A 13,136-nucleotide genomic window follows, 5' to 3' on the forward strand; every position below is an offset into this window, starting at 1 on the left:
TAGAGATATATGCTAACGATACTATACGGACGATCAAGTCATTGAGCATTCGAAGAGTTGTTGGGGGAACTGAATCTAGTTTTCACAATGCCTTCCCATTCTCAGATCCCCATACATCTGTTTGGTAGAAGACATGATGTTATCTTGAAACGAAGAGAGAACTGGGACAAACCAGAAGAATGCGTGTCAGGATATACTGACGTCTTCTATACCGATGGCTCAAAAGCAAAAAAATGGTTCTGGAGCAGGAGTCTACCTCTCGAATAAAAGTGAGAAGTGGGCTTTTCCTTTGGGACAATACACAACGGTCTTTCAGGTTGAAGTGTATGCGATCCTAAGGGCGGCAATTTGGGTCATTGACGAGCGATTGAAGGACATGCGCATCGCAATCCATAGCGATAGTTAAGCTTCATTGAGTTGTACTTCCACCACTTCACAAATCGTTCAGGAATGGTAGAAACCGATTCAATTCCATTTCTAGATTCAATACGGTGGAATTACTCAGTGTACTCGCGGATGCAGCAAGCAAAAGAGGCTTCAACTTTCTCCATGTCCGGACCGGAACCAGCAATTGGAGTGTCAGTAGAATTGGCTGTTGCTGCTATCAAAAACTGAGAACAAGCTTCCCAAAATGACAGTTGGCGGAGCCTTAATTCTGCTAGATACACCAAACTTTTCCTGTCAGAACCAAACAAACATACTGCAAAGTTTATCCTGTCGAAAAGCATGAAAACTTGCAAAAGTATTGTGGGCATTCTGACTAGCCACAATTCACTACCTGGGCATAAGAATAGGAATTATGCAAGATGGTATGTGTCCATCCTGTAATGAGGAAGCGGAATCCACAGAGCATTTTCTATGTGAGTGCCCCGCCTATGGATGTATACGACATCTGATTTTTGGTGCTGATATGCAGCAGGTAGCATCACGTCCACTAGCGGAAATCCTGCGATAGATAAACGAATCCGGGATATTGCGTCGAGTACAATGGGCTACTAAGATCTGAATGCTCAGAGGCTTTGCCTCTCCCCCACCTCAAATGCGCATACACACAAACAGAACATTCGACTCCAACTTGAGTTTTAAACTCCACTTCAAGTTCACTGGATAGAAAACGACGATTATCAGCTCAACCCTGGCCAGGATGCTTCCAAATATAGGCGGCACGAAATACAGCCGACGATTACTTTGGTCTCTGTCCGTTTATACGCGGCATCAGTGTGGCGATAAAAATTGCAGAAAATCGCAGACAGCTTCAAGCTGCATATTGGCTAAGTGCTCTCCGAACATATTGTGCCTATCGAGCAACATCTTACGAGGTAGCAAGCGTGATTGCGGGGATGATACCAGTGGATATGCTAGTCCCGTTTGTGCAAGGATCAGGAAGCAAGCTAAACAAGCAATGTGAGCGTATGAGGTCATTGGCTGTATGGCAAACAGCACGGAACCAGGCGGAGAATGGCCGGTGGACATACAGACTTATCCCAGACATAAGTGGACTATGCGAAATGACGGGCCGATGAGTTCTATAGGTCTATACGTTCGGTCTAAATGAATCGTCCGATGTGTAAAGGTGCAGTCGAAGATGCAGAACATGTTTCCTACACCTGTCCAATATTTAAAAGCTCAAGGAGAAAGCTTCAAGCAAAGCTAAATACCCTTTTAACGGTGGAAAATTTGGTAAGGTACATGGTCCAATCAAATACAGCATAGGACGCTGTAGTTGCAATGGTGAGACGGATTCACCAGCAGCTAAAAGAAGCGGAAGCGCAGCGGAGACATAGAAGGGAAGCTACTGCAATTAACGCCACGCAAAGCGGTAGCAGTTCGTTTAGAGTAAACAGCTAAGTACTGAACAGCCCCGCGAAGCAATACCAGAACGGTGGTCCCGCGGGGAAAGTGTGGAGAAAATATGGGAGGTTTTAGTCGGTAAGAGTCCGGCATGCGTGTTCTAGATTCTAGATGCGTTAGATTTTCCCCAGTAAAAAAAAGAAAAACAATTTGTGTTCATCTTATGTGAGAAACTCTCTATGCACAATTTTCAATTCAACCATGCATGTAAAGGGATACGCAGACCACATGTTGTCACCAAACTTCGTAACAATGGGTTCAGCCGTTTCCGAGTAAATCGGGTGTGACAGACAAACTTTGAACCGAGTTTTGAAGGTCACCATGGAAATGCAATCTTTTCAGGCAGTCAACTTATCACACTTTCCGGAAACAATAGGAAGCTCAAATGGCAGACTTAATTAGCGTCAATAAATGAAAATCTGTTGAGATCAATTTAAGTGATTTCATGAAAGATAAATACGTAAGATTTAGACTTATCGAAAAGTGTAAATCACCCTGTGCCATTTCTGTAATTTTATTGCCGATGCTTCCAGTCCGAGTGTAATATAAAACAGCCTTCAACCCATTGAAGAACTTAACTCTCTTCCATTCAATTTCACACTTTTCGGATTGTGGTGGTTTGACATTGAATTAGGTCAAAATACCAGTTGCGAGGTTCTTAAAACTCTTCTAGATACTCGTACGTGAACAATTACTGCGAATTCTATGCATATGTATGACTTTTTTATCCATTACAAATGTACGTAGATTATTTACTTTTTTCCGCGCATGTAGGTGTACGGATGAATGCCTCGTACGAGTGTAATGAATCATGATCTCCGATGAAGCTGGTCTTCTGAAAACACTTGATTCCGATGGCCACTGGATGCAATGAAATAGATGAAATTTAAATACAATTTTCCATTTGAAATGGCGAGAAAACCGCAGAATTATCATGCAATTGAATTCATATTCTGGGTAGTAGATACGAGTGTGATTGACGTGATCAGTAATGACACCACTTGCAGATGGGGTTTTTTACGCGGCCGGTTTTTATCAACGATGAATCACTTCGATAAGGGATTATGTAGAGAGTATGGCAGTTGCAGGCTATAAAGCAAATTTATTTTTGGAGTCAATAAAAGATAAATAGCGTTTTTTGTTTCTATCGTTCACGGTGGGGGGTTCGATTGTTTTAACAATTTTACAACTACAGTAAGATGGAATGCTTGTTTTTTTCGTATTGAAGGTTTTACAGTTTCCTTACGCACTAGCGCTGATAATTGGCGGACACATTTTTGATATTCTGAAATTATCAGCAACGCGATATATTGTATTATATTCCTTATATAATTATCATCTTGTGAATTTCAACATCCCCTTTCATCCCTCAATCCTGGTATGAATTATACCACTTTATTATGTTAATTTCCTTTGGGAAATACTATCAGTAATGTTATGTTTTACACCAAACTTCTCGTTTTTATAAATTTTGAAAATTGTTTTTCCCAGTCCTATTAAAGCTATAAATTTGCAATTTTTCGTAAATTTAGGATTAATTTAGTCTTATAAAATTATATTCCAGACGTTTTGTTGAGAACTTTTCAATATGGATGCAAGAAACAACTAATCATGAAATAACGCTGACATCTTTACTTAAATAAAGAACCAATTTAGTGTGGAAAGTCGAAAAGTATGGTGACTAGTAAATGCACTTCGAATTAAACTCAAGTTCTTTCTGACCTTAATAGTGTTGCGTTACGTGGTCAACAGACGTATACTACATAGGTCCCAGGGGGAAACGTGGATTGGTACCCACGATGGAATATAACACCTGGGAAACGGCAGCTGAACCAACACCAACAGCTCTACTACCAAACCCTATCTCCACCTCCACGTGGTGACCGTTTGGAGTTCTTTCTTAACGAAAACCAGCAGACAGAGAAGGATGAAGGCGAATCTCCCGCGCCTAAAAATGGGACAAATTGTACCTAATGGTCCTCCAGGTTGGGGGTTGGGTAGGGCTGACAACCCTGCACGGAAATCCGAAGTTATGAAGTCACACAACGAGCCTCGAACTGGACGGATAGCACAACGACGAACCCGGCACCGATAAAGGAATAACGATTTGCGCAATTTCTCATGGAACGTGCGCTTCCTGTACAGAGATGGAGCTGGCAAGCAGCTAGCCGATACCCTATACCAATATAGGGCTGATGTAACAGCGTTACAGGAGAAGCGCTGGACAGGGACCGGTTTTCTGGGGAAGAGTCGCTACACCATATATTATAGCGACCATTCAGTAAACAATGTGCTCGGAGTACGTTCTTTAGTCAGCCAAAATATGAAACCTGCTGTTATCGGCTTTGAAAACATAAACGAATGGCTATGCACTCTGCATTTGCGAGGCAAGTTTAGAAATATAAGCCTCATTGACGTTCGCGCCCCTACAGAGGAGACTGCAGAGTCGGAGAAGGATACCTTCTACGAGGCAATAGAACGAACCCTCGAAGCTTGTCCCAGATATGACATAAAAATTATGTTTGGGGATTTAAACAGTCAAGTAGAGACGGTGCCCATATTGAGCCGATACGTTGACTCCTACAGCTTACATCAAAATACAAATGATAACGGACTGCGGATTATTCAATTAGCAGTGTCACACGAAATGGTTCTTAGAAGTACCTGGTTTGCGCGGAAAATGGTCCACAAACATACGTGGGCCTTTCCAGACGGGACCACTTTCAACTAAATTGACCAGGTGTTGATCGAACGCCGCCACCTCCCAACCTTGGTGAATATTGTATGTCAGAATATTTAGGGGGGGTATTATAGACTCGTCCTATCATGTGTCCGGATAGCTGAGTGGTTAGAGCACAAGGCTATCGTACGGAAGGTCGCGGTTCGAATCTCTTTGGTAGCAGTCAGATTTGTATCGTAATTTGACGTCGGATACCAGTCGACTCAGCTGTGAATGAATACCTGAGTCAAATCAGGGTAATAATCTAGGGCGAGCGCAATGCTGACCACATTGCCTCTTACAGTGTACTGTAGTGTACCGTTACGGTCTTGAATGAAGTGCTCTAACACATTTCAAGGCCCTGATCCAATATGGATTGTTGCCCCAAGGATTATTATTATTATAGACTCAGATCACTATCTCGTTGGCATGGTGCTTCGAGCTCGAATAACAACATCGCCCAGAATCCGATCTGACAATAAGGTAAGAATTAACACTGAAACTATCAATAACACAGCCCTCCGCAACACCTATAAGAGGGAAATGAATGCCGCAATAACGGCAGTCAACAGAGATCCTGGAGATGAAGCATCAACAAATGATCTTCACAATCACCTGAAGAATGTTATCAAAAATACAGCCACAAACATACTTGGCCAAAGCCGCAAAAATAGTCGAAACGGCTGGTCTGCTGACAGAGCCTATTTCAGCTTACGAAAACTGTTCCGCTTGAAACGTCTCATCATAGCTCTTACTGTACAAGACAATGATCTTGCCAGTTCTCATGTATTCCTCGGAGACTTGGGTTCTTAGCAAGAAAAAACTCTTGGTCGCGTTTGAGAGAAAAATGGCCCCTACATGAGGATGGACGATTCCGCAGCCTACATAACGACGAAATCTATGAGCGATACCATGATAGTCAGGTTGTGGATAAAATCCGGCTCAATAGGTTACGATGGGCGGGTCACTTAATCCATATGGATGACGATGATCCAGCTCGGAAAGTCTATAAGGGCAATATCTGTGGTAAAAAAAGAAGACCCTGCTTGAGATGGAGGGATAGCGTAGGTCAGGACCCCAGATAGCTTTTAGGGATATCGAATTGGTGGACCTCGGCGCAAAACCGGGATGTCTGGAGTTCCTTATTTAGGTAGGGCTAGACCGGGTACCGATTATTGCGCCGTTGATGATGATTTGCTTTACGTAGACTCCTATCATTTGGTTGGGTAGCACTAGACACAAACAGGTTTTGATAATTTAATATAAGCAAGGTGCAATTTCCCCATACCGCTCCCTGGTGATGGCTTCATCTTAATCATAAAACTCCTTCCCGAATGTAACTCCAATCTTACATAAGAGCATGTACTTTCGTTTTCGTCATTTCGGCCCTTTCGCAAAGACATGCTGTTCACCTAATTTCACGCGATCTGATCCTAAGCATCTAACCCGAAAAAATCCAATCCAATTCTCACTGCTTACTTCTTCATGATGCCATTGTTCGTAACACAACAATCAATATTTGTATGACTTCACGACCTTTATATTCCGAGACCTTGAACACGTATCTACCCACTTGCTGAAGATTCTGCTGTCGTACGGCAGAAACCTTAACTATGCAACTTTTGAACGTTAGTTCCTCCCAGCTTTCTCTTTGGTTCTGCTTCTCCACAATAATTATTTCCTTTACTTTTATCACTTTTTCACAGCCTACTTGCCCGAAAGTCAGCTCTTTCTTTACCGTAGCACTCAAATGATGAACACTACTGGATCGCTGTGAGATACTCACTCGTGCGCCTTCCTTACTTTTCAATTTTCTTTTATCTTTCACTTCGCTTTCTTCACAGTAATTATACCAAATCTCGCATTTTCCGTGTCCGTTTATCCATCTCTTCTGATTTCTTCCATTTCCAGCGACGCTTCTTATAATTCCGCGTTACTTTGATTCCTCCACTCCAGTTATAACAGTCGCTTTTAAACATGCTCAAGTAGGACGCTCATCGATTTTATAATTCGGCGAACCATTGCTTTCAACTCACTAAGCGAGTTGCACTCTGTCGCTAAATTCCTTGCCGTACAGCATATGCCTGTTGCTAACTCTGTCCTTAAAAGGTTTCAAATTCTTACCACTTCCTTCTCGGCATACATTTTCCGTCTGTCAACTTATAACATCTTGAATAGGCAACTTTTCCGGCTTTGCAGTGTTCTGCCGGTATGCTCACCCTAGTTAGACATTTTTTAATCCTGTTTCGTACCTTCTCGCATTGCTTCCTCCTGCCATTTTAAATATTCACTTATGACCTCTTCTCCATGGTCTACTGTTTCTCGGTAGTTCTGCTCATCCTCTTTAGTCCCCTCTTGATTGATAACTCCACGTGATTTTTCAATATCCTGACTGGTACCCTCATGCAACTTGTCAACTTCCTCCTGCAATTTTTCAACGTCTTGGACCATCTCTTCCATCGACTTTGGAACCTCATTGGCGTTTTCACGCTGTGTCAATCACTTCTTGGTCCATCAGTTTTGCATCCTGCAGTTGTACAGTTACCTTTTTTTTTTCCATAGCTTTCCTGAGGGCATCCTCCAAACACTCTGAACCTTCTGTTTGCTGGTCTGATACTTCCAGAATGCTCTTCTGTTCTACAGTTGCAGATCTTAAAGTCTTTTAAGTGGTGTCTTATATCTTCCTCTTCCCGTCTTTTGATCTCTTCCATAAATTTTGCATGTCTTTCGGCTTGTCGTGCTTCCTCTTCCAGTCTTTTGATCTCTTCCCTAAATTTTAAAGCGATTTTCTCACTTGTCTATTTGCTTACAAGGTGGCAGATACAAAAATATCGACAAGTGAAAAAAGTTTAGAAGCATACTAGGCATGCGGCCTCGCTGAAAATCTGTTGAAAATGAGGAGACTCGGAAAATGGTATTGTGCTCATTGTGGATGAAATGCAAGAGACGTGTCTTTAGAGATACGATCATGTTTTTCGCGCTGTTTGTAACTCGCTAAAAACCTAATACACAGTGAGACAGTGATCTGAAAACCTCACGATTACACTCGGATTAAACCTAGGACCTAGCACTGTTGATAATCGCTTGCTTAATGCGTTGTGACTGATTTAGGTTCTTTGGCATATAAAAATGGATGTTTCTTAGATCTGGTATATTAGAATCTGTAAGGGAAAAGTCGAATAAATCAACACAGAAACAGTTCCACCAATGTTCGGCCCCTGAAGCTTCACTTCAGCCAGTTGTCGGCGAAGTAAACTAGAAAACCCAGTTCAAGGCGTTCCAAATGTGTGTTAACGCAGGCAACACAGTTCATACACCCTGTTAATGATGAAAGTAAATTTCGCTGCACAATTTCAACCAAGTCAATTCGTAATGTCGTGTTGGTTTTACAATTTGCTGAAATTCTCCTACGCAGTTTTCGAACGTCTGAGAGGTTCTCAGGAGCCGCCGACGAAGCATGCCTAATCACTAAACTAGCTTGTCAATAAGGACCTCAAAGACTCCCCCCAGTACCATTTGGTGCTTTTCTCCGTGAAGAGCATGTTATTCTGTAAGGTAGTTCGGGCGAGGTTTTCAACTGAGAATTTTTTCCGAAAATCAATTTGTCCAGCTACATATGTGGTCGCTCTTGGTCGTACGTCAGTACGATCTGGTAAACCCTTGGTATCATTTGAAGCTATAGCACCGGTTACTGATCAGTGAATGATTTGCGCCCGTCCATTGCGAATAATCTACAGACGCTGTTCTTTGCTAACTTTATGTTAGCACTGATGATTGCAATTTTTTTGAAAGTCAGTAAATGTGTGTTGTTAAGGCAAAAAAAAATGATCCTTAGTTCCTTGGATCGATTCTCAGGGCGATGATAACTGTGCGACCATGACTCCAACCACACAATAAATGTATGGACAGTTTTGACAACTTTTTAAACCGAAATTTTCACTCTATCTCGTAACCCCTTATTACTCAAAACCCCAAAATGGCTAAGTATCGTAGTAATCACAAAATATTCGAAACATAAAACCCACATCAATGAAAGAAAATATCAACCGGCTTACTTAATTTTTCTTCCATAACATCAGCGATGTTCAGAGGTGGCGGTGAGGAAGACGGGGCGGCAACTCTGCCGGCGAAACCGAAACCAAGTGGCCGAGGAGAACCTGGCACCGGGAGACGCTGTACTCACTTTGGCTTGTCGGGCGTGATGCAGCAGGCGAATGCTCCAAAGGCTTAATCAGGGCGATCAGATCCGAGTCTGCACGGGGACTCATCTGAAGTGGCAAATTGGTCACGAAACCTCATCAGGGGTATACTGGTACCATAGGAACCGAGATAGCCCCTGGACTCTCATACTTCGGGTGAGCTCCCGTTGTATGTGAGTACAGCTTGGTTGTTTGCGGTTGGCCCCCCTAGTGGGACTTTCATGGAGGTTGTGGTTGTGCTCAAGCGAGAAGAGATCTTCGGGTCTCGGCGTGGTGTTGCGTTTCAACACGGGTGCCGTACTCCTTAGTTCGGTAGGAATTTAGGTAGATCTTGCATCCACCAGTATGAATGCTAAGCCATGCACTTGGTACAGAGTGGTACCGTTGTTGCTTATCTCAGCAGGGCTTTGATTGTGGTCACAAAATCAATCCGTGTCTTAAGAAGACCGTGGGATTAACTCATCCAGACAGATGCTCACGTAAAACCCTCAAGGACTCTGCATAACATCAGCAAAGGGGATAAGTATTTCCTTTTAGTAAGGCGGGGAGATGGGAAGGACCTCTTAGGGCTAAGTAACACCTGTGGTAGGAGAAATGTCAGGTGAAGGGGCTTCGCTTGAACTGGGTTAATATGCTAGTGGACCTGAACCATCAAATTTCGTCTTCTGTTGTATAACTTTGATCTTTTGGTTGTAATGCTAATTTTCAGCATCGCCAAACCTTCGGTTCATCACAATTGGCAGATTAAGGAGTTCGGCCAACAAACTACTTTTGTTGTTTAAATTCCGGGCGCTTAAAGGGGAGGGGGGATATGCGATTCTCTCAGAAGGATCGAAGGGACAGGACATCAGGTAATGTTGTCTAGCTATTTTTTGCAGATTATCTAATTTTGAAAATGACATTCGTCAAACTGGCCAGGAAACAGTCCGAAGTTAAACCTAATCAAACATTTGTGGGCAAACATATACATTTTTTTGCAGAGAAGAGGTTAATAACAACTAATAAGAGTTTGCTTTCCTTGATAAGAAATATAAATTAACAAAATAGCTCGATTCCGCTCTTATTTTAGGTACAAATTGCCTCGAAAATTCATTCCGTAGAACACGTATGCAAAATTACAAGGGTGCGGCTCTCTCAACAGCTAACAAATCAGTCATGTTCAAGGCAAAAATCAATAAATTGTCCCTTGAATTGCTGGTCAGACAAAATTTAGCAATTTTAAGAATGAGAAATTCGGTAAAAAATCTTTTCATTGTTTGCTGACCTATTAAATTTGGACAGTGCAATCTCGACCGCTAGTTCAAATTTCGGCCACGGTCATGGATCAATGATAAATAGTTTAAAGGGAATAGATAGTGTAATGACCTTATTAAAAGACCACGAACTGCAACTGCGGTTTTCGAGTAATGAGTTAATGATTAAGTCTTTTCATTTGATATTCTAACTCAGTTGGCGAATGAAAATAGGGATTTTTTCAAGTAAGCATTGGATCTACACATAAGAGACATTACGATTGTTGGTAGTTACTTACCTTGCACTTCAATTTTAAACAGGAAAAATTCCAAAATTTCAATCACAGATCTGAAAAAAAAATAGAAAAGAAGAATTACTTTTAGATTAGGCAAAATAGAGTAACAGTTGATCGCCTCATGCAACACGGTCTCAGATTGAATCTAAACAAAACTGAAGTTTTGACGACCGATCCCCAAGAAACAGGCACAACCACTGACAGCGCCAGTGACCTACCCAGAACTCAGCGATTTAAATATCTCGTGTCAACGCTATCAGCCCACGGAGAACTGCGTTATGAAATTGACAAAAAATTGCATGATAATCACGGAGAAATGATAAACATTTTCGGAGTCAAAAGCAATTTATAATGCAGCAATTCAATTAGATTACCTATAAGGAAATTAATTACTATGATACTGGAACGACAGTCTCATCTAACTAAGCCCCTGACTGAACCGAAATAAAACAGAGACCCCAATGAAACAGGCAATATTATTGCCAGTATAAATGGCCTGCTCACAACTGAGCGATTTAAGTATTTCGGACCAATGCTATCAGTCAACGGTGAATTGCAAAATGAAGCTAACGTTCTTTGTGATCCCCGCGTTAACGAATGTCTTAAGGGGGGGCTAAGGTATTTAATTTTTTTTTTTCATTTTTTTTTTATTTTCGAAATTCAATCCGTAATATCTGAAGTTAAATTTTCAAGTCAATTGGAGCAAAATTGACGAAGTTATGAGTATTTTTATACCTGCCGGATTTTTGTACCTATACCCGAACCAACCCCAACGCCCCGAGCTGAAGCTGAACGACAAACCAAAAAAGGCAGGATTCTTCGTAGGCCGGAGCAAAAAGATGCATTAGACATCATCGATGATAGCAACATCCTCTATGGACCTGGCATTGATGACTCAGTGTGAGGTATGTCGATAAAATTCGCTTATAAACGTTTTAACTAGATTTTTTTGTGATTAAAACTTTAAAGCGTTTTTCCCACAACTCACGTTTTCAAAGTCGGTGCCCCTGATAACTCCAAAACTACTGCACCGATCCTTTTGAAATTTTAAACACTATTTCTGTACATCATTTACGAGGTAACGTTGTCGAGTTTTTTTTTTTTTATTCATAATTTTGATTTTGCAATAACAAATTAACCGATTTTTTTCCACAAAATTGTGTTTTTCACTTTAAAGTGTTCGAAAAAATGAAAAAAAATTGGGGGAAAAAAAAACTCGACAGCGTTACCTGGGAAAAACTATTATCTAACGAATGAACTTTGATTTTTTGATTTCAAATGATCCAGCACCAAGTTATGAGGGGCACCGCAATTCAACTTTTTTTCGAGACACGTCCGAACAATTGCTGCCATTGCCGTATTTTTTAATATTTCTTTGTAAAAATTTGATGAAACATTCTTCGAATGTCATACTTTAATGTACCATTGGTTGAGTAAATAAATTTTAACTGTGTCGTTAGAAAAAAAATCACAAAAACATGGCTTTTTTTGTACGATTTGACCTTACCCCCCCCTTAAATCCAAATTTACTGCAGTGTCTTTTACCCAGTCGCCCTGTATTATTTTAAGTGCTTGCCTACTGCCAAGGTAGGGGACAAGGACCACGTTCGCAATCAAAAGGGCGACCGCGGGTTCGCGTTTATTATTTTTGGCTTACCAAACTAAAGCAGCACTGTAGGAGGGAGAGAGAAGAGTGCTATAATTTTAGGATTCAAATACGAGACTGCATTATTATGTTAATTCACTTAGAACTAAAAGGTTCGGATAGTATCTCTCACTTACTCTAGCTACAAAATAGGAAGTAAACATTATGTTGGTTCCTCATTCTCCCTGATGAGCAAGTGAAGAAGTATGTTTCTTTCACCATCATCATCAACGGCGCAACAACCGGTATCCGGTCTAGGCTTACCTTAATAAGGAACTCCAGACATCCCGGTTTTTCGCCGAGGTACACCAATCCGATATCTCTAAAAGCTGTCTGGCGTCCTGACCTACGCCATCGCTCCATCTCAGGCAGGGCCTGCCTCGTCTTCTCTTTCTGCCATCGATATTGCCCTTATAGACTTTCGAGGCTGGATCATCCTCATCCATACGGATTAAGTGACCCGCCCACCGCAACTTGTTGAGCCCGATTTTATCCACAACCAGACGGTCGTGATATCGCTCATCAATCTCGTCGTTATGTAGGCTACGGAAACATCTACGTGGATATCAAAAGTAGAAACTCCTGGACCTTATTACAAACCAGCCGCAAACCCGATATATAGCCGAAGAGAAGCTAAGGGAAAAAGCACATTGCTAACGCATCCCCTAGCTTGACAAAATGCGGCACCTTTAAGCCCGCCAAGGGGGAAAGAACAATTGATAACTGGAATCGATGGGAAAATGGCTTGGATCTGCCGGCAAGAATACAGTAAGAAGAATTCTGTGAAATGGCAAGCAAACGTACCAAGTAGTGTTGGAAAAAGGCAAAAATGCAATAACAAGAAAGTAAGTTGGATAACAACGGCAATGACTCCATTGTAGTAATCGAAGTAAACTACGGGAACAAAATCAGCGCTGAAGAAAAAGAGAAGGGGCAAACTATGGTTAGAGGACCTTCTCATCAAGCTGAACGAAGGGAGACCTTTCGTGGAAGTTTTGCGATAACTCGTCGTTAAATCTATCCGCCGAATTTTTATCGAAAACTGACAAAGATACACTTTGCTAGATAATGCAGAGCATTCTAGACACAAAAGCCTTCCAGACTAGAATTCATGTGCTCCTTGGAGATAAGGGATCTGGATGCTCTCGCCAACAGAGAGAAGGTGGAGGAAGCGGTAGAAAGATATTACCCAGA

General features: G+C 41.6%; 1 protein-coding gene across 12 annotated transcripts in view; it reads right to left on the reverse strand.

Moving 5' to 3' along the window:
• LOC119649951 (zinc finger protein 768-like) overlaps positions 1–13,136 on the reverse strand; it is a 122,776-nt gene that overhangs the window by 61,389 nt on the left and 48,251 nt on the right. For 11 of the 12 annotated variants that reach the window (XM_038052386.1, XM_038052380.1, XM_038052378.1 and 8 more), the window contains one exon: positions 10,301–10,350. The exons of the other annotated variant lie outside the window; for it this stretch is intronic. The gene's annotated coding sequence lies outside the window, so the exon portion shown is untranslated. The remainder of the gene's footprint in view (positions 1–10,300; positions 10,351–13,136) is intronic. 12 annotated transcript variants of the gene reach the window in all.

This window comes from Hermetia illucens, chromosome 2 (genome assembly GCF_905115235.1).
Source record: "Hermetia illucens chromosome 2, iHerIll2.2.curated.20191125, whole genome shotgun sequence".
In the NCBI taxonomy this organism is placed as follows: Eukaryota; Metazoa; Arthropoda; class Insecta; order Diptera; family Stratiomyidae; genus Hermetia; species Hermetia illucens.